The sequence below is a fragment of the Mustela putorius genome, unplaced genomic scaffold (assembly GCF_011764305.1).
Source record: "Mustela putorius furo isolate JIRA1106 unplaced genomic scaffold, ASM1176430v1.1 tig00003858_pilon_pilon_pilon, whole genome shotgun sequence".
Taxonomy (NCBI): Eukaryota; Metazoa; Chordata; class Mammalia; order Carnivora; family Mustelidae; genus Mustela; species Mustela putorius.
In genome coordinates this window covers 5,748,184-5,766,684 of record NW_025422010.1, presented here as the reverse complement: position 1 = coordinate 5,766,684, position 18,501 = coordinate 5,748,184, and the positions used below count along the sequence as shown (strand labels likewise).

The 18,501-nt window shown below is 42.1% G+C and overlaps 1 protein-coding gene across 6 annotated transcripts in view; it reads left to right on the top strand.

Annotated features, from left to right (window-relative positions):
• LDLRAD4 (low density lipoprotein receptor class A domain containing 4) overlaps nucleotides 1-18,501 on the top strand; it is a 417,410-nt gene that overhangs the window by 50,205 nt on the left and 348,704 nt on the right. For all 6 annotated transcript variants that reach the window (XM_045065346.1, XM_045065345.1, XM_013051373.2 and 3 more), the window contains exon 2: nucleotides 6,869-6,959. The gene's annotated coding sequence lies outside the window, so the exon portion shown is untranslated. The remainder of the gene's footprint in view (nucleotides 1-6,868; nucleotides 6,960-18,501) is intronic.

The following is an 18,501-nucleotide window of genomic DNA, read 5'->3' as shown; positions in this document are numbered from 1 at the left end:
CGCCCTTGTGCGCGCGCACCTCCTATGTGCGTGCACGCTCATGCGCATCTGCGTGCACGTGCGCGCGTGCGCGCGTGCGCAGAGGCCGCGTCACTTTACCCGGCAGGATCTCGAGCTGCCATGTTGGCTCCAGTGCTTCCTCGCAGTGCAGAGCTGCCTGGGGGTGGCCTTGTCCTAGTTTCCTCATACATAGTTCCGGCCTTTATAAAGCTTTGCAAAGGGAGCTTCAGAACTTTGCAGTCTGAAGAGCTCAAGCCAAAACAGCAGGGAAGATAGAAAACCTGTCTGTTTAGCCATAGGCAGATGGACTGTTTTTGCTTTGACTGAAAGAGTTTCTTGGTTGAAGGGCGAGGCGGGGCGGGAAGAGCCTGTGAAGGTCTGTTGGCCGTCCCGCTGTCCTGTGAGTACAGCCCTCAGAGCTGTTGCCATATTGTGCTGGGGGGAGGAGGTGTGTGTGGGAGCCCGCCAGCACTGCCTTACTCCAGTAGGTGCACCCCGAGGGGCCTTGGGGACCAGTTCTTTGAGGAGGCTGACCACTTCAGCAAGGGCCTCTCATCCAGCCCTTTGTGCTCCAGAAGAGATGACTTTCGGCTCTGGCCGTCGCCGTGCCTTATTTCTTCTTGGCAAGCGGGATGGGACTGTTTCTTTGTTGCATCTGCTTTGAAGAGGTCCTTCGTTTCTATTTTGGGAACAGAATTCTCTGTTAGAAGTAAGGCAGAGGGCCGACAGAAGGCAGCTGGCTTTGGGATCCTTCTCAGTCGTGGCCCTGGCTGGTTTTGTGTCTACTGGGAGTTGCCCGAAGCTGCCTTCTTCCTCTGCATCCCTCGATTTTGAAAGGCACCCATGAAATGGTTGATGCTTTGTTAAGATACAACTTGTCAAACTGTTGGTCTTGGCTCTGCGGCTGGAACCTTTCACTCCTCAATCTTCTTTGCATCTCACCCTGGGCTCTGCAGGGAGATTGCAGCTGATGCTACCTGGAGGCCTGATCCTTTCCCAGGGCGGCCTCAAATTGGGTTGAATAAATGGACATGCACATTTTATGTCGTGAAAATGTACCTAACAAAATTTATGCATCTGGGGTGGAAGTATAGGTCCATCCTTAAGGAATGCCTCAATGTTTCTGAAAAAAGATGTAAAGTCAGTATAGTTTTGGGAAAGAGACCTCTGTTTTCTATTTTCCTTGATCTCTTTGTGTAACATTGAAGTATTTACCTACTACTTTGTGTTTTTTTCTCTCCCAACTTATAATTTATACAAAATGGCTCTCTTGTCTCCGGGCATCACTGTGTTTTAAATGGCTACAGTTCCCAGCTGGAAGCCAGTCTGGTTTCAGAGAAAGGCACACTGCCAGATTCCTCGCTTAACCTTTGTCAGGAATAAGTATCTTCCTTTACCTTAAAGAGAAAGTGAGAATGTTGTGAAGATAGAGAATAAATGTGTCTCACTTCCCTTATGGTGTTTCAGTCTATTGCCACTCATGTATCCCCTTCTTGGGGCAAGGGAGGCAACCTCCTTGATTAATGTTACTTTCCAGGAATACCTGCAACTCTGCCTCAGTCTTGTTCTCTCAGCAGCTCATGATTCCCAGACTGTGACCACTGAACCTACAGTGCTGTGTAAACTGCTGGAAACGTGTTGGGAGCATGGCATTCAGAAGATGGTTTGGGCTGGGGCAGCCACTCTGGTGAATAGTATGGAGGTTCCTCAGAAAGTTAAAAATAGAACTACCTTATGACCCAGCATTTGCACTACTAGATATTTACCCTAAGTTTATAGAAATGTAGATTTGAAGGGGGTACATGCACACTGATGTTTATAGCAGCATTATCAGTAATAGCTAAACTATGGAGAGAGCCCAAATGTCCATCGACTGATGGTTGGATAAAGAAGATGTGACCATATGTATATATATATATACACATATATATACATATATATATATATACACACACACACATACACACACACACAATGGAATATTACTCAGCCATCAAAAGGAATGAAAACTTGCCATTTGCAACAACATGGATGGAGGTAGAGTGCATTATACTAAATGAAATAAGTCAGAGAAAGACAAATGTCATATGATCTCACTCATGTGGAATTTAAGAAACAAAACAGGTGAACATAGGGGGCCTGCGAAGGGAGAGAGGGAAATAAACCATAAGGGACACTTAACCATAGAGAATGAACTGAGGGTTGATGGAGGGAAGGAGGTGGGGGCATGGGGTAGATGGATGAAGGGTATTAAGGAGGGCACTTTTTGTGATGAGCAATGGGTGTTTATGTAAGTGATGAATCACTGAATTCTGTTCCAGAAACCAATATCGCACTCTATGTTAACTAAAGAAAATTTAAATTAAAAAAAAAAGAAGAAGTAAAAAAAAAGAAGATGGCTTGGAGCTAGTGAGATCATCATCCCTTCAGGACCATACTTTATCACTTTGAAAACCTATGTATGGGGACGCCTGGGTGGCTCAGTTGGTTAAGCAGCTGCCTTCGGCTCAGGTCATGATCACAGTGTCCTGGGATCGAGTCCCACATCGGGCTCCTTGCTCAGCAGGGAGCCTGCTTCTCCCTCTGCCTCTGCCTGCCATTCTGTCTGTCTGTGCTCGATCTCTCCCCCCCCCTCTCTGATAAATAAATAAAATCTTTAAAAAAAAAAAGAAAAAGAAAACCTATGTATGGATTCCTCAAATGCTTCAAGCAGCAGGGTGTGGTCTGTGTGTAAAGAACTCTGCTAGCATCTTCTCTGAGGTTCTAGGCTGAATAATTCTCATTAAGGGTCATTCTCTTGGGTGAACCATTCTACTGAAGGCTTAATTTCCTTGGTGGGGGCATGATATTATTGCTCAGTCTTCTTCCTTTGAAGCTCTGGACTTTGTGTTGAGCTGTTTGAGATTATGGAAAAGGCATGTACTTACTAGAATTGAGGGTGGAGAGACCTGGGTGGGGTCTATAAATTAGCCTGTTTCTTTCTCTGCACAGGGTGAAGTTCCATGGTGTGGGTCATTGGTTATTTTCACACATGGAGTTGGGCCCAAGAGAGTTAAAATTTGCTGAGAAGAAGAGGTGAATTGAAATTATTGAAATTCTCTGCCTCCTATGTCACGGAACTGGTGTTTTTAGTTTCTTTTGGCTTGAGTGTGAAAACACTGCTGCCTGAGAGGCTCAGCACCCAGGGATGAACCTTGGAGATAATGTTAAAGTTTGCTGAGTGATTGATGAGGGAGTGGGAATATATAATACAATCCTGCATATAGACTTCAGGAGAGTATGATAGCTTTCTATAGTGAATAAAATTTTTATTTTGTAGTCTCTTAAGTAATTTAATTGATTTGAATGTTTTTAAAATATCTCTTTTATTAAACCAGTCCTTTGAAAATCTAAAATAGAGCTTTAGTCACAATCTTTTTTGTAATAAAAAACAATTTATCTCTTAAGGATAGCAGAAACCAAATATATTTACATATTCAACTTTTATTTTAAACAGGGCTTAAGTAAAATCTTGCTTAAGAGAATTAAAAATCATCTGTTTAAAAATAAAAAAAACTTTTTTTATATTAACATATAATATATTATTTGTTTCAGGAGTACAGGTCTGTGAATCATCAGTCTTACGCAATTCACAGCACTCACCATAGCACATACCCTTCCCTATGTCCATCCCCCGGCCACCCCACCCCTCCCACAACTCTGCTCCAGCAACTCTCAGTTTGTTTCCTGTTTTCCTCTCAGTCTGTTATGGTTTGTCTCCCTCTCTGGTTTCATCTTGTTTCATTTTTCCCTCCCTTCCCCTGTGATCCTCTGTTTTGTTTCTCAAATTCCTCATATCAGTGAGATCATATGATAATTGTCTTTCTCTGATTGACTTATTTCGCTCAGTATTATACCCTCTAGTTCCATTCATGTCATTGCAAATGGTAAGATTTCTTTCTTTTTTTTTTTTTAGATGGCTGCATATTTTATTGTATGTAAATATATATACACCACATATTCTTTATCCATTCATCTGTCCATGGACATCTAGGCTCTTTCTATAGTTTGGCTCTTGTGGACATTGCTGCCATAAACATTGGGGTGCACGTGCTCCTTCGGATCACTACCTTTGTATCTTTGGGGTAAATACCCAGTAGTGTGATTTCTGGGTCATAGGGTAGCTCTATTTTCAACTTTTTGAGGAACTTCCATACTGTTCTCCAGACTAGCTGCACCAGCTTGCATTCCCACGAAGAGTGTAGGAGGGTTCCCTTCGTTCTGCATCCTTGCCAACACCTGTCGAATAAAGAAATCAGTCTTAAAGCACTTTTAATATAGGTTGTCAGGAAGCTGGATTAGCATTTTGTTTCAGAATTAGAGCTGGGTTATTTGACCTATACAGTTTTTTCCATTTTGATTGGGAATGAATTATTGATATGAATGGGAAATTAAGAACAAGTAACAAATTCTTCCTTTGGAAAATTTCTTAGGGATCTTTCTGTTTTTAACCTTTAGCTATTAGATAGCTAAATGCCAGAAGAAAGGCAAGGATATTTGGCAAAAGTGGCGACTACTGAGAAACATTTTAAGCACTGACTCAGGTTTGTAGGTAAAATTAAATAACAAGTACTGGAGAAATTATGCATTTATTGTTTGGGGGCAGAGCATGAGGCTAAGTGTCTTCCACCTAGTTGGAATTAATTTAGAGGTTCTGAGTGCTGTTTTGAAGAGTTGCATAAATTCTGTTGCTTTGGCCTTATTGCAGAAAACTAGGGATTGACAAGTCATAACTCTTTTAATTTGGCTTCTTTAAAAAAATGTAAGAGCCTCCCATGTGCCTCTTACCCTGCAGAGTCCAGGGGGATGTCAGGGTGATGGTGATGTGGTTCTTTCCCTGAAGGAGTTTATAGTCAAGTAGGAGAAATGACTTTTCACTTATTGTGGATGAGGCAGGTAGGAAGGGCTGTTGTATTGTACCAATTATGTATGCATATAACATATATGTATGTGTTTTATATATCCCTATGCTTATTTACTAAGTTAAATTTGTTTTCTGTTGCTGCATAACAAATTGCCATAAATATAGTAGCTTAAATCAATGCCCATAAATTACTTCACAGTTTCTACGGGTCAGAAGCCTGGGCCTTGCTTAACTGGTCCTTTACTCAGGATCTCAGAAGTCGGCAAAGTGTGGTCCCAGCTATGTTCTCATCTGGAGGCATGAGTGGGAAGAATCCACTTCTAAGATCATTTAGGTTGTTGGTAGCTTTCGTTTCCTTGTAGCTATAGGACTGACGTTCCTGTTTCCTTGCTGGATGTCAGCTTGGTGACTCTCAGCACCTGGAGGACCCTGCACCTTCTTGCCACATGGCCTCCTCACAGTCCTTGTCACCATATAGCAGCTCACTTCTTCAGAGATCAAAAGGGAGTCTGTCACTCTCTAGTCTGCTGAGATGGAGTCTTGTATAGACAGCACTGCCTGATTAAGGGAATGACCTCTCATTACTTCTGCCATATTCTGTTGGTTAGAAGCAAGTCACAGGCTCTGCCTGCCCTCCAGAGTAATTTTGGCCACCTCAGTACATTTCTGGTTATTCCACCGCCTTCTTTTCTCAATAAGTCTGAACATTTGGATCCTAGGAAGACTGATGAGAACAATCCCAGTTGAGGAATAAAAACTACTGTTTAGAAAACCCGAAGTGGATTATTTTCCCCCGTCTCAGTAGATCATGAACAGGAGAAAGTAATGTCTGTGGGTGCGTGGTATTGGTACTGAGGAGTTACATAAAAACAGCAAGGTGTTTGTCTTATGTGTTCGGGGTGGACCTCCACAGGAATCTCACAGGATCCTCTGGCTAGACACGGTCATTTTTTATCTGGATGTCTTAGCTTTGGCTGATCACTTAGGAGTGACATATGGTAGGAACACACTTTAAGGGACACGTCTCCTGGAGAGTACGCTACAGCACACAAGCTAGACAGATGGTGGCTTATTCAACCTTGGACAGGAGTGTAATCCTACACATTGGCAGCCTGGGTGCTGAGAATTGCTTGTGGTATCTGAGGCAAAGTTGACCAAGTTTACCCAAAACTGCTTTGTAAGGCACAGGGCAGTCACCTGACGTGATCTGGAATGGTGTGAGGCACCTAGAGCATACTCACTGAGGTGAGATGAGGATGCTCATGACAGATTGTGTGAACTGGAAGTGGACCTGGACAAAGTCTGGACTGCCCAACTGGAGAATGTTCTACCAACGGGGTAAAGGGCAGGTGTCAAGACAGCCTTACAGACAGTACCATGGATATTCCCCTAAGGGTCTTCCCTAAGCAGGGGTCCGTATTGCTCCCACAAAATTAAACATATTGCATGGGAGGAAAAATGTGCCCCTGGGCCTGCCTCTCTTTACAGTTAAGGATTGTGTGGATCCTTATGCTCACAAGATAATTCAGACTGTTAAGATTTAAAAAAAAAAACATGTCCAATAAAGGTATCGTTCATTATTTGTTCCTGGGCCCTCATTGAAGAAAATGTCTCTACATACATTATATGTATGTTGAGAGGAGTAAGTTGTGTCTCTTTTGTTTGGAAGATAAGAACAGGGTGCCCTTTGTGGCTGCTCAAAAACTCATAAGGAGATTTTGTCCCTAGCTCAGTCAGGTCCCTGACCTCAATTGTTTTTATTTATTTATTTATTTATTTATTTGGCTATAATTTTCTCTTCCTTTATTATTTGATGTTTATCTTTACATTCTTAATTTAATCACTTTGGTATTGTGGCTTTTATTGTGATAGTTCTCAACTATTTTTGTGGAACTTGGGGAAAGGGAGGGTGCATGAAAAGAAACCAAGAAGTGGTTCACTGAAATTCTTTATTTTTCCTTTTAGCATTTCAAGCTCTGTATTTGTAACATCACACCATTGTCTCCGTATTGGACCATTCTCAAGAACTCACATCAGTTTTCATACAGCTTAAAAGGTGAGTAGAACTTGAGACTCTTTGATAATGACTGTGAAGTAGAGGTTGTCACAGCACTATCTGTTATGAGATGCTGTACCTTTCAAGAAAGTCATGTAATATCTAGGCACAAAAACTATCTTACTAATTTAACTTTTTCCCGTAGGAGGAATGCATGATATCAGCTTAAATTTGGACTTTTCTTTTTTGTTTGTAATTCACCTTGAGCTGAGAATGTATATAAAACACATATTTCTAGATTTACTGGAAAAAAGAATAATCTTACTATTCAGCTTGTTTGTTGCTGAGCCTGAGCATTTAATGCCCAGATACTTACAAACATTTAAGATCAGTGGGAAATGGGATTCTTTATTTGTCATTCTAAATTCTGTGTTTTGTTTGATTTCCTACTTCAGAAAATGGGGATCATGATGGGATTGCCATGAGAAATAAAAGAGTCATCATACTTAAAACAGCCTCTGGCATATAGCATACATTAAATAAATACTAGTTCCTTTCTCTCTCTTAGCTGTTGTAACATCCAGTGGACAGGTTTTTCTTTCTCTGTACTGGTAGCACGTGTGGTTTGTTATTGTGAAGAGGGGGTTGACTTCCTAATTTACTGCATTTGGTTTTACATTTGTGTGCCTGTGTGTTGGTGTTTTGGAGAGTGGGTGTAAGTGGCTGGGCACTGGGTTATCTAGAAGGAGAAGCTTAGGTGACACCTGTGTATTTTGGTCATCTCTGGACATCCTCAGACCCAAAGACCCACTCAGAGTCAGCCCTTGGGGGGATAGTCATCGAAGGTGCTGGGAGGGTACCAGGAGAAGCCTACCCTCCCTCAGCTTGCCCACTGCCAGGTTTTTACTTTAGGCATACCCCTTCACCTCTCAGTGCCTCTATTTGGTCAACTCTTAATTGATTTTAGTGATTCTTGTTCTGCCTAATCACCAGTCTATGGGGAACATTAAATGAAGAAATACATGAGAGTTGTCAGAAAAGTAAGAAATTCTATAAAATGTAAGGTGCAACTTTTTCCTAAATTTTAATGTGCCAGGTATGACTCATTGTTTATTCCAAGTTTTTACTAGACTATAAACTTTATAAGGGCAAGAATCTTCCCTCCTTCCCTCCTGCAGTTCACCCCCCCACCACCCCCCAGGGCCTAAAGCAGTGTCTGGTGTAAGGGAGGAGTTCAGTAAAACTTTTGTCAAATGAAATGAATTGATGCAGATTCCCACTCTGGATGCTCTCTCAGAGCATATCCAGACTTTTTATTTATGGTTGCAGTTGGAAGTAGATGGGGCAATTGGAGCGATTTAATGTGCTTCCTCCCTGAGGCGCACAGACCCTTGAATTTAAATGGACTTTTCACAGTTTGGAGCCTTCCTAAAATTGTAGTTGCTATGAAGCCTGCGGTATATAACAAGCCACACACACTCTGAGTCCACGTTGGGTGCAGTTCCTCTCTGTTGGTGAGAGAATGTAGTCCGTATGTGTTTCTTTCCTGAGTCAGACACTTAACCAACTGAGCCACCCAGGCACCCATTACTTGGTGAGTGTTGATGAATCGTGCTGTTTTTCTTCTGTAATTTGGCATGCCCACCACCGGCTTAAGGTGGGGGGCAACAACCCATCTCTCCCAGTGCTGAAGAGAGTATGGGCACAGTTTGGGTCCTCTCTCATCATCTCAGATAGAGTCTTCTTTAACCTTACCCACCAAAAACTAAAGCCATCCTCAAACAGAATTTTACTGGATAACTGAAATACCGTGGGACCGTGCCGCTCGATTTACAGAATTGTGACAAAAGTAGAAATATACTTGCAAGTTCCGTAAGAACCCGATTTCCCACCATATATGGGGTTACCTCATTCTGTCAGTTATTTTCAGCAACTTTCAAAATTGGTAATGGAAATCTTTTTCTTGACTATGTTACTGTATATGGATTTTATATGAAATACAAGGCTATGTTGCTCCTTATGAACGTTAGAATGGCTAGAAGAACAGATCCCTTTCTGCAAACCTGCATGTTGCTTTGTGCCTCTCAGGCCATTTTCATGCACCATACTTGGATTCTGAGGTGTTGCAAGAACTTTCACACCTCTAAAATAGGTTTACAGCTGACTGTCCTGGAATTTATATTTGCGTTGTTACTTGTAAAATTCTGTCTCTCGAAGCTCACAGCTGGACTGTGAGACATTCCTAAGGGCTGATAAGATGGACAGGTGGCCTTACAACTCTGCTGCAACTGCTGTGCTGGGAAAGCCCAAGGAGGTCTGGATTTTTGCACGAATTGCAGCATGTGCCTGTCTTAATGTACAATGGATTTTTTTGGACTTGGTTCTAAAACAGGGTTGGGTTACCATGTTTAGGTTGTTATTAAATGTATTTTAAAGCTTACTGTTGTGACCTCCTTGATAAATTTAAAGACACATACTTCTTGGCTGCCTCACATTTGTAAGGTGTAGCTGGGAACACGGGTTTGCCTCAAATTCTGTCCTTGCCACTTTCCTTCACTGTTCTACTCTGACAAGTCCTGAACCTCTCTGGATCTCAAATTTTCTCGTCTTTAAATGGGATAATATTTATCTTGTGGACTTATTGTGAGGTTGCCTAATTCAGCATTCATGCACAGTAGGAGTTGCATAAAATGTCAGTATTTGCCATCCAAATGCTAGTTCTTATCCAGGGACCGTGTGCTGGCAGGATCAGAGGAAAAGAGGGAGCAGAGGCATGGATCTCTCTGTCCTCTTTCAGGGTGAAGGAGGTGTGCTGAGGAATTTCACGAGGCATCTTCTTGTTGGAGCCAGGTGTGGTGGAATGTGGTGCTAGTGACTTGACTGAACATAATTCTTCTAGGATGTAGGGCAAGAAATAATTAATTCAAGCTTTCCACACCATTTCCTGTCGTTGTTGGTGAGAAGAACCTCAGACTTAGATCTGGTTAGCTCTCGGCACAAATAAGAAAGGTTCAGATGGGAGAAAATCCTGCCTCTCTTTTGCTTTCCTTTAAGGTCCTTAAAGGATCAGAAGTAGATGGTGAGGAACAGGAAGCAGTGTGAAATTCTGTGTAAGACCTGTGGTCCCAGTGGGGAGATGCTCCAGCATTAAAAAATAACCTTAAGGGGGCGCCTGGGTGGCTCAGTGGGTTAAGCCTCTACCTTTGGCTCAGATTATGATCTCAGCGTCCTGGGATCGAGCCCCACATGGGGCTCTCTGCTCAGTGGGGAGCCTGCTTCCCTCTCTCTCTGCCTGCCTTTCTGCCTACTTGTGATCTCTCTGTCAAATAAATAAAATAAAATCTTAAAAAAAAAAAAAAAAAAAAAAAAAAACCTTAGGGGCACCTGGGTGGCTCAGTTGGTAAGCTTCTGCTTTGGCTCAGGTCATTATCTCAGGGCCCTGCTTCCGGCTCCCTGCTCAGCAAGGAGATTTCTTCTCTTTCTCCCTCTGCTGCACCTCCCGCTTGTGCTCTCTCTCTCTCTTTCTGGCAAATAAATGAATAAAATATTAAAAACAAAGAAACAAACAAACTTTAGATGCTAGCCATACATACCTAACCTGAGCTTCCTGGCTTTGCATGAAATTTAAACTTTTAAGGAAACTCAAAGAGGATCAGTAGTGCTGGGAGAAGGGACACCTTTGAGTGTAGGTCCCCGCCTTCTATACTGGTAAATAAAGCAAGGCTTATTTTCTCCAGATATTTCCTTGGCATGTATAATAAACCAGATTAAACTGTGAAAATGTGATCAAACAAAAACATTTGGAGCTATGGTGTAAATGACCGTATTGTGCTGGAGGTTTCCTAACTTGTAGCAGGGTCAATCAGAGGTAACACTAAAACTTCCTATATGTATGAGAAGCCAGTTAGTGATGGGTTGGTGCCTCTCTAGCCTTCAAGTTGGCCATTAGAGAAGTGACACCAACGTTCCCATTGGGAGGGGTCCCGGGACAGATGCCAGGTTGATTAGTTCTGGGTTGCCCGTTGGCTTCGGAAAGAATTTTTGGGTTCTCGAATCCTCATTCAGACCCTCCTGCTTCCCCCCTCAAACTCTCTCTCTCTTCTTCCTCCCTCCCTTCTGCCTACCTGTATACACAGTGTCAGGGGACTCAGATCTGAAGTCCATCTCACTGCTTTCCCTTCATTCTTTTAAGGGCAAGAGCAGCAAAAGAAAAATCGAAACGCCAGAAGGGCATCAGGGATGTTTTGTACCCTGTTTGAGCTAGGAAGGATCAGCAGTGTGAAGAGAAAGTGGAGCAAGCAGGAGCGCCACTTTTAGAGATATGGAAGAGAACCTTGTTAGCGCCGTTATTTCCGTCTGTGGTCTGGGAACTTGGGAATTTTCTTTGCCTATTTGTTGGATTGTGTCCTTCTATTATTAGACTATATCATTTTCTTAAAGCAGACTCATTCAGAGCTGTATCAGAAAAATACCTTTTCATTTTGCTTTAAAATCAAACATGCTTGCAGTTTCGTCAGCCCATGCCTAGCACAGTAGTGTCAAACTGCTAAAAAGCTAGCAAATTTTCCACCTAAAAATTTTGTGGGGGAGGTAAGGGTAGGGGGCGTGGGGAAGAGTATAAAAATAAACCTTTCAGAGATTCTGGGTTGCTTGGTGGCATGTGTATTTTTCCATGGTGAGGGAGGTTAGAAATAGCATTGCTTTTTATGGGAGTCTCAGCAGCAGCTCAGAAATTTGGCTTTGCAGGCTCAGTCTCTCTGTGTGGGTGAGGCAGCTTCTGCAGCCTGTGGGATGGGGGGCAGTGCCTGGCAGCAGGCTCTGGCACTGTCACTGTCTGTCTTCCTGCCTCCCCAACCCCCGCTTGGTGTCACCCGGATGAATAGCACTCAAGTGTAAAATGTGCTTACCAAGGTCAGGTTCTTGTGATGACTTGCCGGTGGCAACTGATGCCAATTGTAACAGACTGAGTCTCAGCGGTCCCCACAAAGTCACATTGGTACATGTGTGAGGGCGAGCACGGGGAGCAGGTATCATAATCCGTGAGGGAGTCGTCCTTCAGGGCTGCTGTGTGTCAGACTGGCTGAATGTCTTGAGCTTATGTGAGATGGCTTCCCCTTAGAGTTTTGATACCCGTGGGATGGATGGGCCATGCCATCAAAAGAAGTCGTTATGGGTTCTTGAAATTTGTTCGTTACATAATTTTCACAAATAGAGGTAGGTTGCCAAGTGCTTCTCAAATTCAATGTGGAAAAGAGATAGAAGGAAGCAGCCACTGGGAAAGAGGTTTCTAACCTCCAGGGGACCCAGGACATATGTGAATTCCTTGAAATTGTGCCTGTTCCTGCAGAGAAAGCCAGAGGGTTTTGATGGGATTCTCAGTAAGATTTTGACCTCCAAAAAGGTTAAGAGCATTTGCAGCAGAGCATAAGATGTGAAGTTCATTTAACTCGGAAAAATCATTTTGGAAATGTAATGAATGTGGGCAGAGGAAGATGTCGCCTGGAATAAAGAGGACAGGCAGAGGGAGGAGAGGGGTGCAGTTATACATTGTTTAACCGAACAACACAAAACGGGACTGCTGGAAGTTTCTATTGGGGTTTTGCTTTGTGGCTTTTTTCTTGAACTTCATGTAATACTTGTTTTTGTGTCAGAGATGATTTCTGCTGAAGGCCTTTTGGCAATGCTTGGTTAACTCTGCAAGCTCAGTGCTCGGGAGAGGTGCCTGCTGCTCACAGGATGTCTGGGGTCTGTATGGATTCAGCCTGACATTTCATGGTTTCTCCTTCTTTTCCTGGGATCTACTTGGCTATGGTACTCCACGTTTTCTACACCTGGAGATTACGACAGGGAAGTCAGGGGATTCACCTGTTCGGATAAGGTGGAGGAAACATTCAGCAACGAGGGTGCTTCGTGTCAGTTTCCACAACACGCTGTGGGCTTTGGGGCTGCTCAGTGGTGCTCTGCTTCAGTACCTTCAGTCTAACTGGACCAGTCACATTCGGGAGACAAGATTGCTGAATGAGTGTACAGATAATTTACAAATACAGAGCATTACAGCTCCCAGTGATCATGTAGGAGAGAGTGCCAGGCCAGGTCAGCAGTGGTACACTGCCTGGGCTACACCTTCCACTTGGGAAGGTGTTCTGTTGAGTTCACAGGTAGAACTACAGGAGCCAGAAAGCCATAATATTGACGGGCTTGTCAGTTACAGCAGCCACTTGTCTGTCTTCCACAGCAGCGCTTTGGAGATGGGGCATTTGGGGCAGGGAAGTACTCATCCTAAATCCTCTCTGGCTTGAGTCTACATTAACTTTTTTAAAAGTTCCTAAGTTGCTGCCTGTTATGTAGGTTCTGTTCTGTTCTAATATTTTCCCTGTGCTGTTATATTCCAAGAATATAATGCCTTGGCTTTCTTTACTTTTAGACTTGGGTTGAGCTGCATTTACCCAGTACAGTGACTGGGCAGGGAGTTCTACTTCCTATGGTGTTTAGTCTGGCAACTGCCACATGTGAGATATAAAGATAAGAAAATGTCCTGGGATTCTTGGATCATTTGAGAAAGAGTTGTTTCACGGGGTCAGGTGGGTTTGTGAAATGTTTTTTAGTGCTTTGTAAGATATAATGGTGCTTTTGAATCATTATTAAAAGAAATTTTTACCATTTAGGATTGTGATAGGTTACTTAAGTATTTTTTTTTTTTTTTAGATTATATTTGATAAAGAGAGAGGCAGCAAGGGAGGGAACACAAGCAGGAGGAGAGGAAGAGGGAGAAGCAGGCTTCTGGCTGAGCAAGGAGCCCGATGCGGGGCTCGATGCCAGGACCCTGGGACCATGACCTCAGCTGAAGGCAGACGCTTAACCAACTGAGCCACCCAGGCTCCCCTAGTTACCTATTTTTTGACCTTTAATTTGTTCCCAAACTTCTGCTCCTCCTTTTTTTTTTTTTTTTTCATTTTAAATAGGCTCCACACCCAGTGTGAAGCCCAAAATGGGGCTTAAAGTCTTGACCCTGAGATCAAGACCTGAGCTGAGATCAAGAGTTGGACGCTTAACTGACTGAGCCACCGAGGTGGTGGTGGTTCTTCTTCTTCTTCTTCTTTTTAAAATTGTGGTAAAATGTATATAAGTTGGGGAATTTGGAAACCTTTGCATAGCTGGTGGGAATGAAAAATGGCATAGCTGCTATGGAAAACAGTATGTTTTAACCATTTTAAGTGTACATTTCAGTGGCATTAAATACATTTTCATTGTTCTGCAACCATCACCACCAACCATCATCTTGAAAAACTTAGAACTCTATGCCCATTAAACACTAACTCCCCATTCCTCCTGCTTTCTGCCCCTAGTCCCTGGCAACCACCGTTCTCTTGTCTCTATGAACTTGACTAGGTTCCTCATATAAGTGGCATCATACAGTCTTTGTGTTTTTGTGACTGGCTTATTTCACTTAGCGTGGTGTTCTCAGGGTTCACCCATGTTGTAGCATGTGTCAGAATTTTCTTCCTCTTTTAAGGCTGGTAATATTACATTATGTGTGTATACTACATTTTGTTTATCCTTTTGTCCATTGTTGAACCCTTGGCTTGCTTCTACCTTTTGGCTGGTGTGAATAATGCTGCTACGAACATCAGGGCAAACTTGGGCTTTCAAAAGTATGCAGATGTTTATCAGTCACTGAGACAAAGCAGTTGTTGGAAGAGGAGCAGTGGGAAAATAATCAGCTGTTTGTGATAAAATCTATCTTTAAGACACATTTGTAGAGCTGCGCATTCTGAGGAGGACTTGGGCACAAAGATGAATGGGAAGCAGGTTCTGCTTTACAGAGGGACACATGATCTGATTGAGGAGATCCATAATACGTCCTTAGTCATAGTCCATGGTGACATGTCCTCAGCATGTTGTGCTGAGGGGACCCAGAGCAGAGATATCTTGTATACCCATCTAGGAAAGTTTGTTGGTACACTCACAGAGGTGGTGACATTTAAAGTGGGTCTTAAACCATGAACTCTAGTTTTCTAGGTGGGCAAATGTAAGGAGAGAGCATTCTGAGCACTGGGAAAGTCTCACACAAATGCATGAATGTGGGAAAATTGATAGTGTGTTAGGAGAGTGGAAATGTGGTTGGGATATAGGGTACTTGAGAAGGAAGGCAAGAGATAGAGATAGGTTGGAAAAGGAAGTTGGGACCAGACCATAAAGTATTTGGATGTGGTGCATAGATTATCCTGTAGCATGGGGAACCCCATTTTGGGCTTTTCAGGGAAGATGATGACATTAGATATGTGTTTAGGGAAGTCGAGTCTGGTGGCCATGGGTAGGAGTGAATGGAGGGGAGAGACAGAAGCTAAGATCAGCCAGAAAGAATAGCATGGGGGCTTTTCCAGGGAAGAAATGAAAAGGCTTGCCCTGGGCAGCAGTGACAGAGAAGAGGGCCTAGAGTGGCGAGGCCTTGGGCGTGTCCATGGAGCAAATGTGGATTCCAGAATAACTTTTGGGCTCCAGCCTTGGGTAAATGAGAAGATGGTATGGGCAGAGACAGGCAGCCTAGGAGGTGGAGCTCACCCAGGGTGAGATTTCTTTCTTTCTTTTTTTTTTCTTTTAATATTTTATTTATTTGCCAGAGAGTTAGAGAGCACAAGTAAGCAGCGTGTCAGGGAGAGGGGGAGAGAGAGAAGCAGGCTCTCTGCTGAGCAGGGAGCCTGATGGGGGTCTCGATCCCAGGACCCCGGAATCATGACCTGAGCTGAAGGCAGCTGCTCAACCAACTGAGCCACCTGGGCACCCCCAGGGTGAGATTTCTTGACGGGCATGTCTGTAGAACATCTGTGGGCTGTTTGCTAGAGGTCAGTTAGACAGTAGCCTGAGGTGCCTGTGGCAAGATCATCACAAGGGTGTAGAACCAGCAGGAGAGCAGGACTTCTAAAAAGGGCATGGAGGCTGCAAATAGATAACTTTCTTTGTCTTACAATAATGATGATCATCTGATCTGTTGCCAAGTTTTTGTCTGTCTCTTGAGTTGTTTGAAAACAATTGTTAAGCTTTAATATTTAGTACTGTGTATCCTTTTACCTCATCAGTGAGCCTTAGAGATTTTCCCTTTGGAGGGAACCAAGGTGTACAGACCCTAACTGACTTGCTTGGAGCAGCAAACTAGACAGGGAAAAATCTTCATGTAGGGAAACTGCAAACTGCATGGTATATCCATTACCCAAAGCATTTTCTTTCTATACTTGGATGCCTTAAGGCCTGTTGCAGTCACACTTACTCTCATATGTATCATCTAAAAAAAATTACTTCAGATAGTGTATATTATAGTCAACCTTCAATGTAAGTGATTTTGCCCATGAACTCCTGGTTTCAAAATCCCCTAACATAGTATCTTGTCGTCTTTCTGTAACTGTCTAGAAGATCTTTTAGGGATGTTACCCCGGGGAAGACTGGGTGGCTCAGTTTGTTAAGCATCTGTCTTCGGCTCAATTCATGATCTCAGGGTCCTGGAATGGAGTCCCACATCAGGCCCCTTGCTCAGCAGGGAGTCTGCTTCTCCCTCTGCCTGCTGCTCCCCCTGCTTGTGCCATTCTCTCTCTCTCTCTGACAAATAAATAAATAAAATCTTTTAAAAAAGAGAATTTTACCATATTTGTTAATCATACCTTAATAAAGCTGGAAAAAAAAGAATTTCACTCCATCTCTAAATTCAGTTGAAAAAATTTCCTTGTTGATATTCTGCCATTAGAAATTGGGAACTCTCAAAAACTTTGTAATCAATCTTCTTTTAAAAATGCATTTTAATGAATATTACTTTATTAATACAGAACCAAAGGTAAGGATAAAATGGGTTTTATGTTCTATATCTCCTGGATTGAATTTGATATACAGATGTGAGAAATGAGTTCTTGCTTTACTTTGGAAAGTGGGTGTGAGAGGGTGGCGACATTTTTTTGGGTAAACAGTCTACTCTTGGCCTGTGTATCCTCATTTACATTCTTGTCTCACGCCCTGGCTGTGATGATTTGACTCTGTTGAGGGGGCTTTTACATTTTCTCAACCATCTGCTCTCACATTATGAGGGGGTGGTGCTCAAATTATTATTACTATTCTGATTTCGTGTAGAACTTAGTATGGGTGAGTGGAGAGAGAAACATATTATGAGTGGACTTAGTCCAAGTTAAAATCAGATAATTGAATATTTGTTTCAAAGAAAATGTCAGTAATTAATATAAGCTTCCTGCAATTAAGAATAATTAATAGAAGATCAATTAAAGAAACTCTGATGACATTGGTTTAGTGCAGAGAAAAATGTTAAAAACTTTATATCAAAGGAGGCAAAGAGATTAAAGCAAAATGTACCTATCAAGCTAGTTTTAGTATAATAATCTGAGTTTCTAGAGTTTTTAGAAAATCTAGCATAGACCTAGACGCTATCAGATAAATGACCAGGTACTATTATCATTATCTTCAAAAATGATTACTGTATTCCATGTAAAAGGTAGAACGGGAATAATTGATCAATTTATGGTCCTTCCACGTTTTGAACAAAGATTTACTTATGTAGTAATTCTAATGTATTCTGTGGGGTTTTTTAAATTGATAAAACAGAAGTTTCATAATTCTTCAACTAACTGAATGTAGAATATAAACCAGAATAAAATGGGCATATGCTCCAACCTCAATTTCAGATGGTTAAAGCAAAATGATCTCTTTTTAACCACCTTCCATCATGTTAGCCCAAATTACATCAATAAAGTCTATTCCATATCTGTTTAAAGGACGAAAGCTTATTGAAATTGAAAGATTTACTTTGGACATCCATAATAGAATGGTTTACGTTAAAACTATGTCAATTTTACAGCAAAGTAAAATTTTAGATAGGACCAGATATACAGCTTTGGCTATTTCATACTGAAATATTGTTGATGATACAATTTTGGTAATTTTAGCAAAAAGGATCCATAAAGGAATCCATAAAGTAATTTGCATAATATCATGACTATAAATGAAAAAATGCGCCATGGTAACAAATCTACCAATTTTGGCAGTAGACTGTACTTTCTGTTCTTTGGTGACACTAACAAAGCAGTTAACACCTACTAATACAACTGTCCTACATAGAAACATTTAAAACACCACCAAGAAAAAAAACAAACAAATATGGAGCTTTAGCAAAAGGGCAAAAACACTATGGTAACAGCATCATCCAAGCCTTTGGGCATTTTGGCAGTTGGAGGCCTTTAGAACCTCACCAGGAACTTGAGCTGTGTTCTGCTTTGCAACAATTGAGAATGTTCCCCTTGTTGGTAATTTCCACATTACTGTAAGGATCCCAACACTAGACCTGTTTGGTAGTTGTTTTGAAAATGCTCTGAGCTTGAGTAGTAGTATTCTATTGAGTTCTAATGGTTTACTTCTTAGGGACTTACATCATGTTTGTTTCCTCATTTGTATCGATTGCATAGATGAATAAGCTGAGGGAATGAGAGATTACATGAGGCATATAATAGGATTTCTGATGACTCTTACAGTGTTGGAAGGGATTAATAGAGTATCGTAGATTGCAGCACATTCAAGGATTCATAAATGAGTAAATATAAGTGAGTTTCAT